The 16,605-nt window shown below is 44.9% G+C and overlaps 1 protein-coding gene across 1 annotated transcript in view; it reads right to left on the bottom strand.

Moving 5' to 3' along the window:
• Positions 1-16,605, bottom strand: part of PTCD2 (pentatricopeptide repeat domain 2) — a 129,605-nt gene that overhangs the window by 62,732 nt on the left and 50,268 nt on the right. The window lies entirely within an intron of this gene.

Below are 16,605 nucleotides of genomic sequence, written 5' to 3'. Positions count from 1 at the left end.
TTTTTTTATAAATTTTTTTAGTTAATTTCTTAACCACTTCGCATCCAGGCCAATTCTGACATTTCTCTCCTACATGTAAAATTCATAATTTTTTTGCTATAAAATTACATAGAACCCCCAAACATTATATACGCTTTTTTTTTTTAATAGCAAAGACCCTAGAGAATACAACGGCGGTCATTGCAACTTTTTATCTTGCACGGTATTTGCGCAGCAATTTTTCTAACACTTTTTTTTTCATTAAAAAAAAAAAACAAGTTTCATGCTTTAAAAAAAAAAAAAAAAACAGTTAGCCCAATTTTTTTGCACAATATGAAAGCGGAAGATACGCAGAGTAAATAGATAACCAACATGTTAAGCTTCAAAATTGCACGCGCTCGTGGAATGGCGCCAAACGTTGGTATTTAAAAATCCCCATAGGCGACACTTTACATTTTTTTTACTGGTTACATGTTTTGGGTTACAGAGGATGTTTAGGGCTAGAATTATTGCTCTCGCTCGAACGTTCGTGGCGATACCTCATGTGTGCGCTTTGCACACCGTCAATAAGACCCCATATCTCACCTCTAGGCTGGGAAGCCTAAAATAAAATAATAATAAAAAAAAAAAAGATCCTGGCTTCCCAGCCAAAACGGCGTGGTTAATTTGAATGCAGAGGCCAGGCATGACGTCATAACATCGCGCCCAGCCTCCGAACGATCATAGAGACTCCGGGGACGATCTGGTCCGCCGGAAACCTCTATGGTATCATCCGGGGGCCGGTGAATCCTGTGACCGACTCACCGATGGAAGCGGTGAGTCGGTACAAGCACCGGAGGGCGGCTGGAGGGGGAGTCCCCTCCCGCCGCCCGTAAGAACGATCAAGTGGCAGAATGATCGTTGTTATGGTGCAGGGAATCGCCGGCTGAAAATGCTGATATCTGAATGATGTCTGTGGCCTTAGGCATCATTCAGATATAACACCACAAAGCCCACGACGTATTATGACGTAGTATGGGCGCTAAGTGGTTAAACAAACAAAACAACACATCATACACAATGAATCTGAACTATATTAATAGAATAACACGATCCAATCACATTGCATAGCAAAAAAGGAAAAAAACAAAAAACAAAGATTATAGTAATTACCAAGAATATTTTATATTTAAATCTCCCTAAAATTAAGATCATCCCCAGATTTACTTACCTTTTCAGTCACTCCCTAAAGTGGCTGCCTAAGTCGTTTTTCAAAAAACGGAACCAGATTTTTTCCTCCTTTATTTGGGGCCCCTCGCCACCCAGATACTGCCTGACAACTTTAATGAGACCACGGGCACAAGGGGGTATGGCTTTTCCAGATTGCTACAAATACTACCTCCCCGCGCAGTTGGTTACAGTGGCCTGGTGGCTACAACCGGACCAAACAAACTCCTCCACTGTGCTGGAGGCTACTGTTGTGAGTTCGCAGGAGGCCCTTCAGCTTCTCATGTATCGAGGCCCTCGGGCCCCATATCCCTTGATGCCCTCCATGCTCGCTACGCTGCGAGCATGGAGGGCAGGGCTGGCCCTGGAGGAGCGCAAGCGCACCGATATATCCCAAAATGCCCCACTGTGGCTAAACCCTTGCCTACTCCACCTCTACAAGATCCCTGATCCATATGCATGGACTAGGCACGGGATTAAGCTTATGTCGCATGTTGTGGCGCAGGGCTCTCTACTCCCCTTTACCAGGCTGACCTCTCTTTATAACTTGCTTAGCCACTACCTATTCAGATACCTTCAATTGGTTCACGCATTTGCAGCTCAATTTCCACACTCTCCCTGTAACATGACACAATCGAAACTGGAACGTACACTCAGGGTCGACTGCGACAAAAAACCTACTTCTAACTTATATTCACATCTCATTAATGTGTCATTGCCGACTCTTGATAAACTTTGGACCAGATGGCAGACCGATATCCCCACACTACATACGGATGACTGGGATGATGTATGGGATCTTCCTTTTAACTCCCTGGTTTCTATTAAAAAATTAAAATTGTACACCGGGCCTATTATACCCCGTACAGACTCCATAAGATGAGCCCCTCTCACTCTCTGAGCTGTTGGCGGTGTGGTGCCTCACCTGGGGACTTCTCGTACATTTTCTGGAGATGCCCAAGGGCCCAACAGTACTGGGAGTTGGTCCTGAATGTAATTGGAAAGGTCACCATGACTGCTGTGCCTTTGGCTATGGAGGTTTGCATACTGGGACTTATTGAGCCCACAGTGCCGTCCACTGCTAAACGCACAGTGATTAGTCTATTACTTTTCTATGCTTGCAAGAATATTGCTATGCATTGGAAAAAGTCAGAACCCCCTTCCATGGTGCGATGGCCTGGTGAACAACAGTCTTCCTCTATACAAAGATACCTACTTACACCGGGGCTGCCCAAAGAAATACGATAAGGTCTGGCACTCTTGGTTGGCTGACCCCGAAACAGCCTAAATGGAGGAGGGGAGCTGGGCTGCTGACGGGACTCTGCCCCCAGGGTTTTAGGGGTTTTTTGTTCTCTTGTGAGTTCAAACAGGGGATCGAACATAATATGCAGGTTAAGTTGGGGATACCAGTGACATACCCTTACAATTGTAGAATGTTGAAATGTCGTGTTGCAATGCATACCTTTAGGTCAATCGATGACCCTTATATATACTGTAAGCACGGTTATAAGGGTTGTCTGTTATAAAACTCTCAATAAAAATATATAAAAAAAATAATAATAATAATTTATATTTTTTCTAGGCCATCCCATGTATCCATTCAAAAGGTCAAGCCTCACCCCATATATTATGGGAACAGGAGGAAGCAAACATTAGCCTCCTATTACCAATAGCCCCAGGTATCCCCTATAGGGAACACCCATACTATGAATCATTATCCCCATCTACATTAGATGCCACGTACAATTTGTCCAACCACTTTGTCTAGGGCAAACCCTATAGATGTCTCTAAACAACTGAAGATTATTTATCAATTGTTTCCAATATAAAAGCGTAGGAGGACAGGGTTTCTTCCAATATAATGCATTGGGGTAATAGCCTCTACCAAACAGATATTGAAACCAGTAAAGGAGCAGAGATGATAGAGTTTAATAAATCCACCACCGCCTCCCAGAAATTAGCTATATATGGGTAATTCCAAAATATTTGTGAAATCCACCTCCCACTGAGATGCTCTACACCTCCAGCACTTAGAAGAGCAACCAGGTTTTATCTTTTGAAGTCTATAGAGTGTGATCTATGTGCTGTGTACCAGTTTAAATTGGATCATACGGTCCCTCAAGGAAAGCAGAGATCTCAGAGGGAAATCACACACACACACACACACACACACACACACACACACACACACACACACACACACACACACACACACACACACACTCCAATCCATACCCAGATCTGGTATATCTCGCATCCACCTAGCTCGAAGACCCTCTAGTGGCAAAATAGAAATTAAAATAAGATGAGAGTGCCTAAGAACTAATTCCAAAGTGGATTGTATCATCATCAAACTATCTTGCGGAAACTGTTCATGAAAAGAGTGATAGCATCTGGTAGCATCTAAATAGAAAAGAACTAGGTATATTAAAAGTTGAGGTAAGTGTTGAGAAAGTAGATTGAGTAGTTTCTGATCAGTAACCACTTGAGCAAGTAATTATATTTAATCCATACAATAGGCTCTGGTGTTTTAAAAAAATTTTTTGGGGAAGAGTAGGATTAAACCATAAAGGGGCATTTGGAGAAATCGTACACTTTGGATAAACACTCGCATCCAAGACCAGCATCTAAGGCTCGAATGGTATCAAGCATAAGAACATTCACCTGATAAGGTGCCCTACAGCCCCTAAATAAAAGTACCTTAATAGCTTCTGTGGAACAAATCACTGCTGTTTCCAGCTGAGTGGAGGAGTTACATAAATCTGGGCTTAGCCCCCATGCGGCTGTAACCAGTGGAGTGGCCAAAAAATATTTGTATAAATCCGGGAAAAGACAATTCTCCCTGTTCACAAGGGTGCATCAGGGTACTTAATTTAAGTCTGGAGGTTTTTGATCCCTATAAAAAAAGATGAAAACAGCTGATTTAATCTTGTGAAAAAGGATACAGGGAGCCATTGTGGAGAATGTCTAAATAAATACATAAGTTTAGGTATAATTTTCATTTTTTTAAAGATTAATGCGTCCCAATAGGGACAATGGTAGAGACTTCCATGCTTTAAATTTTGACCCAATATCTCTCAGAATTGGAGTCAGATTTAGGGACATAAATTCAGAAGCTTGATGGGAAATTACAACTCCTAAATACTTGTAATGATCTACCCACTGCAGTGGAATATATCCTTTAAAGCCATACTACAGGCCTCCATATCTACTGGAAACAATGACTTAGTCCAATTTACCTTCCGTTCTGTAACCACTGAAAATGAATCCAGTATATCTAGGGCCCCTTGTAGCGAGGGGCCAGCATCATTTAAAAATAGGAGATCGTCTGCATAGAAAGCTACCCTCTCCTGCAACCAAACGATCAGAATGCCCTTAATATTGGGGGAAGTGCGTAGAGCCTCCGCCAACAGCTCCATGGCAAAACGCAAATATGGATGGAGAGAGAGGGCAAGTGTTATAAGTGAAATGCCTATTTCTGGTACTCTTATAGGTATAAGTGCTTATCTTTCATTATCAGTTATCAACCTCAATCATAATTAAGGTCTGCCAGCTTCTCCCTTCATGTGGAACGAAACTGCAAGGGTTAAAAAGAGCAACGTCAAAAAAAAAAAAAAAAAAGAAAAAAAGAAGGACTGCGCCTGTTTTCGGCAACATGAGACTACACCCAAGAGGAAGAAGGGGCTGAAAACTTTTTTCTTTTTTAGACATGACCCAGCTAAGAAGCTTATACTCCGTCACAATAATGAATATGTATAATTTGTGGTTTGTACACGCTGTCTTTCATCCAATTCTTGATTTGATAGTGAGATATCCGGCTCATATGTATATTAGCCGGGGTCCAGGAAATAAAAAAGCAGAAGTATCTGAATACTGAACTACGCGTGTGTCAGTGTTTGACTTCAAGTGTGCACACTTATATTAAAGCGGAGCTCCACCCTAAAGTGGAACTTCCGCTCATTGGAACCCTCCCCCCCTCCGGCGCCACAAGTGCCACCTTTTAGGGGGGAGGGGGGTGCAGGTACCTGTACAGTACAGGTATCTGCACCCACTTCCGGCGTAGATCCTGCAGAAGCTACGCCCCTTTCCGAAGGTCCCCCGCTGTCTACTGGGAAACACACGGATCCCAGAGACAGTGGGGACCATCCTTATTGCACAGCGCGACTCGCGCATGCGCAGTAGGGAACCGGGAAATGAAGCCGCAAGGCTCCACTTCCTGATTCCCATACCCAAGATGGCGGCGGCAGCACCCGAGAGACGATCGAGAGATCGGCTTCGGGTGCCGACATCGCGGGCGCGCTGGGCGGGTAAGTGTCATTATTTTCAAAGTCAGCAGCTGCAGTATTTGTAGCTGCTGGCTTTAAAAAAAAAAAAAAAAAAAAAAAAAAAAACGGCGGACTCCCGCTTTAAGGATTAATTTGGCCAGGGGGTCAGAAACAATCCTGAGCTTTCCCAGTTCGGGTCCAAAACAGCTGACACTCAAACGTGGGGCTCGATAGTCGGTCCAAGGGACAGCCGAAATGGAAAGAGACCGAAATAATACCATACGGATGGGCTGGAGCCTGATCAACTCTGGATAAAACCGTAAGACATTTTCCTTAATTTGTCTACCGTTTAGTCCGCATCCGGTTGATTTCTGTCTTGACATCGGCTTCCTGAGGCCTAAAAGACAGGTATATATCTTCTCTCAAGTCCATTTATATGAACCTGCCTGTATTTGGAGTGTTTTGTTGGAGTTTGTCTGTTTGTTTTGTGGGAACCACCTTTTGTTGGGAAGGAGGGATTGAGTATATCATCACGGATGGAGGTGACGTGGTTAAACTCATCTTGGGGGAATAAATAATTGTACCAAGAGTACGGGAATTGTACCAAGAGGGGGCGTCACATGCGCCCGAGGCGAGGGCGTGGGGATCCCGTGAGGATAATCAATCCCATATTTCCCCTTGGTTGCCACATTGATTGTGGTGATGTCATGTCCTAAGTGTATTTGTGGATTGTTGTTTGGTATTAAGAGGACAGGGGAGCAAAAGGTGTCCCCTACAACCTCGGCAACCAGAAAACGAGGAGGCAGAGAAAGATAGAGTGAGGAATTTGGGTGTTGCACTGGGACGTGTTAGGAATGTTTAGAAAGGCCCTTTGAATAATGGTTGTTTATTTTCATTGTATGTTCCCTTAACTGTCTTACAAGGGATCTTTAAATCATCATCTGGTCTCACTCTCTCTGCCTTCAATAAGTGACTTATTACTAAAGATCTCTTACTTCCTCATTGTCTATATCAACTTCAAGTCTCTAATTTTATCTCTCTCTCTCTCAATCTCCCTTCCTATCTTTCATTTAACTTGAGAATTGTGAAGGATGGGAAATAAATTGATTAGGCCCACAGAGGGCCGTTTAGCTTGTGACTTGGTGTTGGAATGGGAGGGAGAAGATTCCATTAAGAAGGGGGAAGAAATTAGCAAAATATGTGAGATTGACAAGCATTTGGGTGGGAGATTACAAGTAGATGAATGACGCTCTCTCTTGAAAAGGAAAAGAGGCCTGTTAAAAAGATCATGGCTTACTAGGTATAGCAGACTCCTGGTTTAAGGTTGCGAAAGCTATTGCTGAAGAAGGGTGGATTGAGGAGGAAACAAAGCAAAATGGCCGTATTGTGTACGTGTACAAGAAATTAGGAAAGAGGAAGTCGAGTAGACAGCCACCGCCCTATGATGGCGGCTGTCTTTCAGGAAATGAGTACCGCCCTTCGTCTACCGCGCCTCTGTCACAGACGGCACCTCCCCCTACTGCCTCTACGCAGCAAGAAATAGACCAACAGGGAACACCTCATCCGCCATGTTTGACGGTTGGCAAGGCACACCTATCTCTGTACCCCTCAGTCAACTGCCATCACCATAGTGCACCTCATTCGCCTGACCCACCAGCACTGCCGCCCACACCGGAGCCCACACACATATACCCGGTGATAGATCAATCGACTGGAACATACTACAAGGCCCAGCTTATCCCTATTTCTGCTCAACCAACCCCGCTGATGATGGCAGGTTCCCGGGATGGTAGGGCAAGCCCGACTAGCTCTTCCGCCCATTCTGTGACTGATTCAATAGACCAAACACGAGACCAGTTTGTGGTGGAGATGCCGGGGCCAGACCACATTGATGGGATGGATTAGGCAGCATCGCCAGTTCATGCCAGTCCCACTCACCACAGCCCGGATAAAACCGCAGTTCATGCCGGTCCTTCCCACTGTAGTCCTGACCAGACAAATCCCCATGCACAGAACATTGTGGTGTCAGGGGGTATAACTAACAGACACCAGTGCAACCACGGTCCCACTGGCCCCCCCAAATACAGTCCCACCAAGACATAACATTACATTCCCACAATATGACCCACATTCCGAGACTAACATGGATTCCCTGTTCAACGACTCATATGTGTCACCACAATACCCTTCCCAACCTCCTTACCCTTCTCAACATTGGCTTCAAGGACTTGATTCACACTGGCCGCCTGTACTTGGGGGAAGAGGTCTAACACGACCCCCCATTAGCCAACCACCCACACTCAATGGACCACGCCCCAGGGGGATAAGTGCGGCACGGGGGGCTCCCCTGATGTATCTAACTTTCACTCCCAGGAACGCTGCCAGCCTGAGCCTGGTTGCCGGCCTGCCAGACCCAGAAAAACAGCCCATGGCTTTTTATAGAAGGATTGAGCAGATCCAGAAATCATATAGTTGTGCATGGCGGGGTTTAAAAAGTTTGTGTGAAATAAAAGCAGGGGACGCCTACTAGCCAGTAATGAGAAAATACTTTAATGAGAATATACGGTATGACCTCGATACTTGGAATTCGGGGGTCGAATTCGTGGCCCAATTAAAAACATGGGCTCAGGATCGCTTGGCAGATCAAGCGACCGGTATACAGGATATGACACAAGATAAGGGGGAAACAGAAAATTTCATACCAGAATTACACAAGTGTTCAATGACCTGGGGTCCGGCAAGCAGATCAAAGCACATGTGCAAATGCTGACTGCTGCCTTTGTCTCAGGTCTTAGGGAACCAATCCGAAAGGGTCTGCTTCTAGCACGACCAGAGTACAAGACAATGGAGAGTGATAAGTTGTTGTTGGTGGCAAAGGGTTTAAAATCAGCACAGGGTAGTAAAAGAATTACTCCTCTCACGATGGCCTCTGGTACACCATATTTGGACCGCCCACCAAGACCAATGCCACGCCTCTGTTACACCTGGACTGTTATGCCCCAGGGTGTGCAAAACTCTCCTACCCAGTTTGCCAAAGCAATGGGACTCATCCTGGATACGTGGATGAAACTCCGACACTGTCCTTCTGTATGTTGATGACCTCCTGCTGTGTGCGAATACCTACGGTGACGCCTCCATATTTTCAGAGAGCCTCCTCCACTACCTGGCTGAACAAGGTTGTAAGGTTTCAAAACAAAAAGTCCAGTGGTGTAGAGAGAAAGTGATTTTCCTAGGTCATTGCATCTCCCAAGGCACCCGACACCTCACTGAAGAAAGGGTTGCTACAATCAAGGCCATCCCCCTGCCTCAAGGACAGAAGCCACTCCATGCTTTCCTAGGACTAATCTCCTACTGCCGTGCTTGGATCCCAGAAGCCTCCCTTTTGATGCAACCGCTCTACGAAGCTTTGCAATCCTACCCCTTCCTGCTTTCACCAGAAGCTGTGAACAACTTTGAAATTCTGAAGAAGATCCTTTCGACGGCCCCCGCTTTGGGCCTACCTGACTATGGAAAGACTTTCAAACTGTTTGTCTCAGAGAGACAAGGACATGCCACAGGAGCTCTAACCCAAAACCATGGCAGTAGACTCAGACCCATTGGACTCAGTGGCGAGGGGGGGGCCCTCCTGCCTCAGAGCTGTTTTTGCAGCCCAAATTCTCCTAGACAAGACTGCAGACCTCATTCTGGGCCATCCCTTAACCCTCCTCACCCCGCATGACATCACTGCCATACTGAACCAGACCCAGCCCAGACACCTGTCTTCACAGAGGCACCTCAGACTTCAGTGTGCCTTGCTTCTCCCCAACATCCACTCTGCTTCCCATTCTCGAGGGGGGAACCTTTTTGGAAGCTGATCCTCACCAAACTACTCATGACTGCTTTGAAGTGATGAAGATGGAGACATCACACCTACCGACAGTCAGTGAAAACAGCCCTTGAGAACCCTGACCTGACAATTTTTGTGGATGGTTCCAGGTATGCAGATGAGGCTGGACGGTACCACACGGGATATGCAGGCACTACTGAAGACACAGTTCTCCAGGCCTCAGTGTTACCCCCCTCTACGTCTGCCCAGGAAGCAGAACTGCAAGCTCTAACTATGGCATGCAAATTGGCCGAAGGCGAGCGAGCCAACATTTACACAGACTCGAGGTATGCTCTGGGAGTGGCCTGCGATTTTGGGATCATCTGGAAAATCAGAGGGTTCCCGATGGCTGCAGGAACACCTGTGAAACACAGCACAGCTATCAAGAACTTTATGGATGCCTTACTTCTCCCAACACAAGTAGCCATACTTAAAGTAAAAGCGCACGGCAAAATGGTTTCCCGAGAAGCACAAGGCAATCACCTGGCAGATACTGCCGCAAAGCAAGCAGCAGATGGGACACGAGAAGTGGTCAGCAGAGTGAATGCAGCACCCATCCTAGACGATCCAATAGATGATCTTGAAGAGACAGCGCAAACGGTTATGACTCTGCAAAACCCTCCTGCGAGCAGAACTTACCTCAAGGAACAACAGAAGGCAGCTGACAAAGAAGAAAAGGATGTGTGGATTAAGAAAGGAGCCACAGGACGTAGAAACGCTCTAGTGGGAGGGAGGGGTTACGAGGAGGCTGAGAAGGAGAAAGCATGCGGCGTGCGGAAGAGGAATGCAGAGCGGGAATACGCCGGAGGGTGAGAGGCTCCGGCTATGAAAGACCCCGCCGCAAGACACCGCTCCGGAATCTGCCTACCCACCGGTCGGAAATAACAGCTGACACCGCGTCTCCTCTCTGCCGCCCCCCCACCTCTCTGGAACGCGCAGCTCAAAAGAACGTGGAAGGATGCTTGCAGGCTAGCTGGGATAACCGGAGGGAGATAACTGAAAGCAATCAGATAAGATAAGTGCTGTATACCTCTGCAAGTCTTAGGCCGCGTACACACGCGGGGACTGTTCGCCCAACTTTGTTCGTCAAACAGTTTGAGCGGACAGTCCGCTCAAAATTAGCATGGACGGACTTGGCCACACACGACGAAAGAACAGTCCGCTGAAACTTGCGCGATGACGTGAACGGCACGTACGACGGGACTAGAAATACGACGTCCTATACACTGCAATGCAACCTTCGCCGTGTAAATCCTTTCTGAGCATGCGCGGAACTTAGTTTGACGAACAAGCCTACACACGGGCGGACTGTCCGCTCAAACCAAGTTTCAGCGGACAGTTTTACGGAATTTCCGAAAAACTTTGTTCGTCAGACTGTCCGCTGAAACTGTCCGCCGAAACACTGTTCAGCGGACAAAGTTGGGCGAACAGTCCCCGCGTGTGTACGCGGCCTCAGTGTTCCTAAATAATAGCATGTCTAAACTGTCAGGGGTAAAGAAAGGCCTGTAACAGCAGCAAAGGGACAGCGTGAAGGATGATTCATATTCTCTCTGGGACATATAAATACTGTACTTGCTGTCGGGACTATCTGTAAATAGATAATTAGATATAGAGACACCAGGCTGTAAACGTGTTAGAGGAATTGTATGAATACCATTAATGCATTGAAAGTGGTCAGTATGATATCAGACTTCTCCCCTCCGTCCTCCCACCCTCTTCGGAAGCAGCATAACAGCAGCTTAACAGAACGCGGAGGGTTATTTGCAGGCTGGGATGAACCGAGGAAGATAAATGAGTGTAACAGATAAGTGCTATATATCTCTGCAAAACATAGTTGTTAAATAAGATCCTGCCTAAACTACTATGGTTAATAAAACTGGAGTAAGAGTAAAGAGATAGCATGAATGATGACATACGCTTTGCCTGGGACATATAAACCAGATTAACACTATGCTTGCTACTGAGACTCTCTGCAAACAGATATAAGATATAAGATACTAGGTGGGAATGAAGGAAACGCCCAGGGAAAATGTATGAATATTATTAACCATATTGAAAGCGGTCAGTGGGAATGAAATAAGCATGATATATGACATATATGATTGAATGAACGAACATCTCCTTAGCTGCTAATTTTCAGAAAATCAATCTGGATCTTTAAATGCAACGATAGGTGGATAATATAAGGTAATCCCCCTGAAAGAATCGCATGGCACCCCTGCATGGTCACTTAAAAATCGCACATTCTCCAACATATGAGCAGTGGTGTAACTCGGTTGAGCAACACAGATACAGCTTGCAGGAAACTATATGGAGGACACCATATGCATGGAAAGCGATCCTATTTTCCATTTTTTTTTTCCATGGAGCCCAGCAGGAAGTTTTCAGAGTAAACATAACTATATTAGTGTGTATGTCCCTATAGAATCTGATGACCTGCTAACATAGAGGTAAAACACCAGGAGAGGCACAACAGCAGGGGAAACCCCCTACTAACCCATAAACGAAATATTATGGTATGTGACCTATAGGTGTATATTAAGGAAATAGGGACGGAGGACACTATTGCGTAATAGATAAATCTGACTGTGGCGCCACACATTTTCATATTGGATCCTCTCTCTTTGTCTCTAAAAAAAATAATAAAAATAATAATAAATGTTTTGGACAGAAATTATTTGCCCCTGACTGACCACAAATTAGGAGGAGAAACATTTATAGAAGTATAACGGCTGACAGACTCAGGGGGGAAAATCGCTCAGCTATACCCAAGGGGTTTTACCCTGGCAGATATACTTAAGGGGCTGATCGGAGGGAAATCTCCGTTGTAAAACCATTAGCCGTGGAAAGAGGACGTGAGGAGACCAGCAAACTGGGGAGACGATCACGTGAAACAAAAAAAAGCAAAATGAGTAGAGCCTCAAAGCAAACCTCTAAGGGGGGCCTTAAGACTAGAGGTCGACCGATATGGGTTTTTCTCTGGCCGATGCCGATATTTAGAAATCATGGCGGCCGATAGCCGATATATGATGCCGATTTTTTTGGGCCGATATGTTAGGCCGATTTTATTTTATTTATTTATTTATTTTTAATCCCCCTTGATCTAACACACCTTTCCCACTGGGGCGTTTTAAGGCGCTTTTGGGCTAAAAATAGCGCCTGTAAAGTGCCTGTAAAATGGCTCCCCTGCAGTCTGTGTGAAAGACAGAATGCTTTCACACTGAGGCGATGCACTGGCAGGATCTTAAAAAAAAGTCCTGCAAGCAGCACGTTTGGAGTGGTGTATACTGCTCATCCACCACTCCTGCCCATTGATATGAATGGGCACCACTGCCGAAGCGCATGCAATGCGATTTGGCAGCGGTGCTTCATGGGCGCATTTAACCTCTTCCTTGGCCGCTAGCTGGGTTATATGTGCCCCACTAGCAGCCAAATAGCACCGCTAAAATGATGGTAAAGAGCCACTAAAACTTGCGTTTTACCATCAACGCCTGTCCGCTCCAGTGTGAAAGCGGCCTTCATACGTGATACAGAAAATTTCTTACACTTAAACATTTATTAAACAAAACAAACCTCCAATCAGTTTACTTGTATGTATGATTTAGATAAAAAAAAAAAAAAAAAAAAAAATATATATATATATATATATATATATATATATATATTAAATAAAAACAGGTAGTCAAAACTTTTGGACAAAAAAAAAAAATGGGTTAACTTTACTGTTTTTATTTTATTTTTATTTTTTAAATGGTGTATTTTTTTCCCAAAAAAATGCATTTGAAAGACCTCTGTGCAAATGCCGTGTGACATAAAATATTGCAACAACCGCTATTTTATTCCCTAGGATCTCTGCTAAAAAAATATATATCATTTTGGGGGGGGGTCTAAGTGATTTTCTGGCAGAAAATACAGGATTTTTTACTTGTAAGCAACAAGTGTCAGAAAAGATTTAGTCTTTAAATGGTTAAACTGAGAACTTCTACACACTGAGATGACTTAGGGTCCTTTCACACGGGGCGGATCAGTTCTGATCCGCCCCGTGGATATCCGTTTGCTCAGCGGGGATCACTCCGCCGATCCCCGCTGAGCAGGGAGATGACAGGTCTGTCTCTGCACACTGTGCAGGGACGGACCTGTCACAGCGCCGCTCTCCCCTATGGGAGATCGGATGACGACGGACCGCAGTGCCCGTCGTCATCCGATCCGATCCGCAGACGGATGGAAAAATAGCTTTTTCCTCCGTCACACTTTTTCGGATCGGAGCGGGTCGGATGTCAGCGGACATGTCACCGCTGACATCCGACGCTCCATAGAGCTCTATGGAGCACCCGTTCAGGTCCGCCTGAAAAACTGACAGGCGGGCCTGAACGGCACGTTGGTGTGAAAGAGGCCTTAATTCATTCAAGTGTAAACATTGTATCTTTCTGTTCTTTTCTTGGCAGCCTGCCCAGAGTGGAGGAAAGGGTTGCTATGACGACTCAGTCAACTTAGACCATTCTATACAGAAGTCATTTCAAAGTCCCCCTGTAGTTCTAAATCGGCTTTTTATCAGCACAAATCGGCCGATGCCGATTATTTAAAAAACGGCAAATATCGGCCGATATATCGGTCGACCTCTACTTAAGACCCCAAAAAATCCCACCACGGAAAGCACCATAAAACAATATATGACTCAAGGAGCTAGCCCAAGAGGAGGAGGGAAGGAAAAGGTACCTCCAAATCATGGGAAAAATAGGGGGGCGGAAAAAACAGTAGGGGAGACCCCGGATCAATCTAGAGACGAACTGACAACGGAGAGCGAATTGGAACTAAGTAAAAACGAAGATCATAGGATGGATGATCTGGGAATAACAAAAGGGGCCATGAGGGAGATGCTCCAAAAACTGGAGAACTCTATAAGATCAGATATTAGTATGCTAAGAAGTGACCTTGGGCATATGCTAACGAGAGTTGAAGCCGTGGAAGAAAGAACTGAGAATCAAGAACAGAAGTTAAACAAAGTACAGACGCAAGTCAATTTAATCTTTCGGAAACCAGAGAAGAATTCTTTATCGACTCGAAGACCAGGAAAATAGAAATAGAAGACTAAATCTGAGAATAAGAAATGTCCCAGAGAACAAGAAAGAAGATTTAAGGGAGGTTCTGAAAGATATACTTCGCCCCATACTGGGAAATGCAGAGGAGGCACTCCCTATGTTAGAGAGGGTGCATCGGGTCGGGAGGATAGGATCTGAAGAAACAGGAAGGGGAAGATCCCTTGATATTATCGTAAGGTTTGAACACTATGAAGATAAAGCGGAGATCTGGAGGAAATTAAGGGGAAAACCCCCATTAAAATATGTGGAAACAGAAATACAAATCTTCCCGGACCTAGCATCTAAGACTTTATCCAGAAGACGTCTTCTGAAACCTCTCTTGGAACAGATGAAAGCACGGAATATTAGATACAGATGGGGCTTTCCGGCTTGCCTGTTGGCATTTAAAGATGGAACAACAGCTAAATTAACCTTCCCTGAAGAGTTAAGAGAATTCTGTGAAAAACTGGAGATTCAAACTCCAAGTCTACCCGGCTGGACAGATGAGCTTGAGGAAATATCTTAAAATGTCACTCATCTTAAAATGTTAAAATAGAAGAGGAAGAGATAAAAATCTCGGGGGAGATGGGGGGGAGGGGCGGAGAGGGAAGGGGATGTATGATGTTTGACCGGTTGGGGGGCAGTCCCATTCCCCCCCATATGAGGAGATACATCAAAGAAGGGAGGGAAAGGAGGCAATATGCGAACCCCACCTTAGAGCATTAAGACTTAGAAATTGCCAGAGATTTGAGGCCAACTGATAAGTCGAGGGCCGTATGGTGGCCAAAACCTGGGGGGGGGGGGGGAGGGGGTGGGGAGGATGGGGAGGTAGGTGGGAAAGTGGGTTATGGGAGGGAAGGGGAGGGGAGGGAGGGAGGGAGATGTCAGTAGTGAAACCCGGAGGGGAAAAAAAAAAAAAAAAAAGAAAATATGGTTAGGACAGAGAATATGGATAAAAAGAAATTGGAATTAAATTTCCTGTCTTATAACGTCAGGGGGCTCAACACAGCAAAAAAGAGGCATAAAATCCTGGTAGAATTAAAACAGCTAGAGGCAGACGTGATCTTTCTCCAGGAGACGCATATATCACATACGTCAAGGAGTAGGCTCTACTCTAAAGACCACCCGAAATGGTACTATGGGGATACGATCTCAAAGAGGGCAAGAGGAGTAGCGATAGGATTCGGGAAAGATATTCGATTTACTGTAGAAGGAAGAGAAGCAGACCCAGAAGGAAGATACTTATTTCTGAAAGGAAAACTAGGAAATATTAGGTATACATTGGCTAATATTTACTCCCCAAATAAAAATCCTATAAATTTTATGAGGGGAATACTGGCCAAAATACAAGAATTTAAAAGTGGCCATGTAGTCATAATGGGAGATCTGAATTTCTGTCTAGACCCCGTACTTGATAGCACGTCCCGGGTACTGGGAAGGAGTAGTACTCAATTAAAAAGGTTAATTCAAAATTTGAATAAAAACCAACTAGTAGATGTATGGAGGGCACAACACCCCAAAATAATGGACTATACATTCTTCTCCCCAGTACACGGGACGTACTCAAGGATTGATTATATACTTGTGGAACACAGAGCCCTAGAGATGGTACTAGAAACAAGCATAGAAATAACAACACAGTCAGATCACGCGCCTATAAAAATGAAAATGCAGATTCCCGGACAAAGTAAATGTGCCTCTAGGTGGCGATTAAACGATACGCTGATTCTGGATAAGGAGGGGGGGGGGGGGGGAAGTAGTGAATAAGGAATTAGAGAAGTACTTTCTGTTTAATGAGACCGAAGGAATCTCCGGGCAGGCTCTGTGGGATGCCCACAAGGCGTATGTTCGAGGGATCTTGATCGCACGAGGCTCGCAGAAAAAAAAAAAAAAAAAGAACGCGTAGAAAGGGGTAATAAACTCAGAGAGGAAATTCTTAGAATAGAACAACAACATAAAATGGGGTTTGCAGATAAAAAGTTATACCAAAAAGTAATGTCCAGGAGAGAAGAACTACGTGGGTTAATGGAACATGAAACTAAAAAATATTATAACCAACTTAATAAAGTGAGGTATCAAGAAGAAAACAAACCCACTAAATATCTAGCCAGGATGCTTCAAAAGAAAAAAGCTATGAACTATATAGAGAAAATTCAAACAGAAACCGGGGACATGGTATACTCTTCAAAAGAAATAGCCGAATCATTTAAAA

This window comes from Lithobates pipiens, unplaced genomic scaffold (genome assembly GCF_037356315.1).
Source record: "Lithobates pipiens isolate NorthernLeopardFrog02 unplaced genomic scaffold, aLitPip1_a1.2 Scaffold_3, whole genome shotgun sequence".
Classification (NCBI taxonomy): domain Eukaryota; kingdom Metazoa; phylum Chordata; class Amphibia; order Anura; family Ranidae; genus Lithobates; species Lithobates pipiens.
This window is presented reverse-complemented; position numbering and strand designations above follow the sequence as displayed.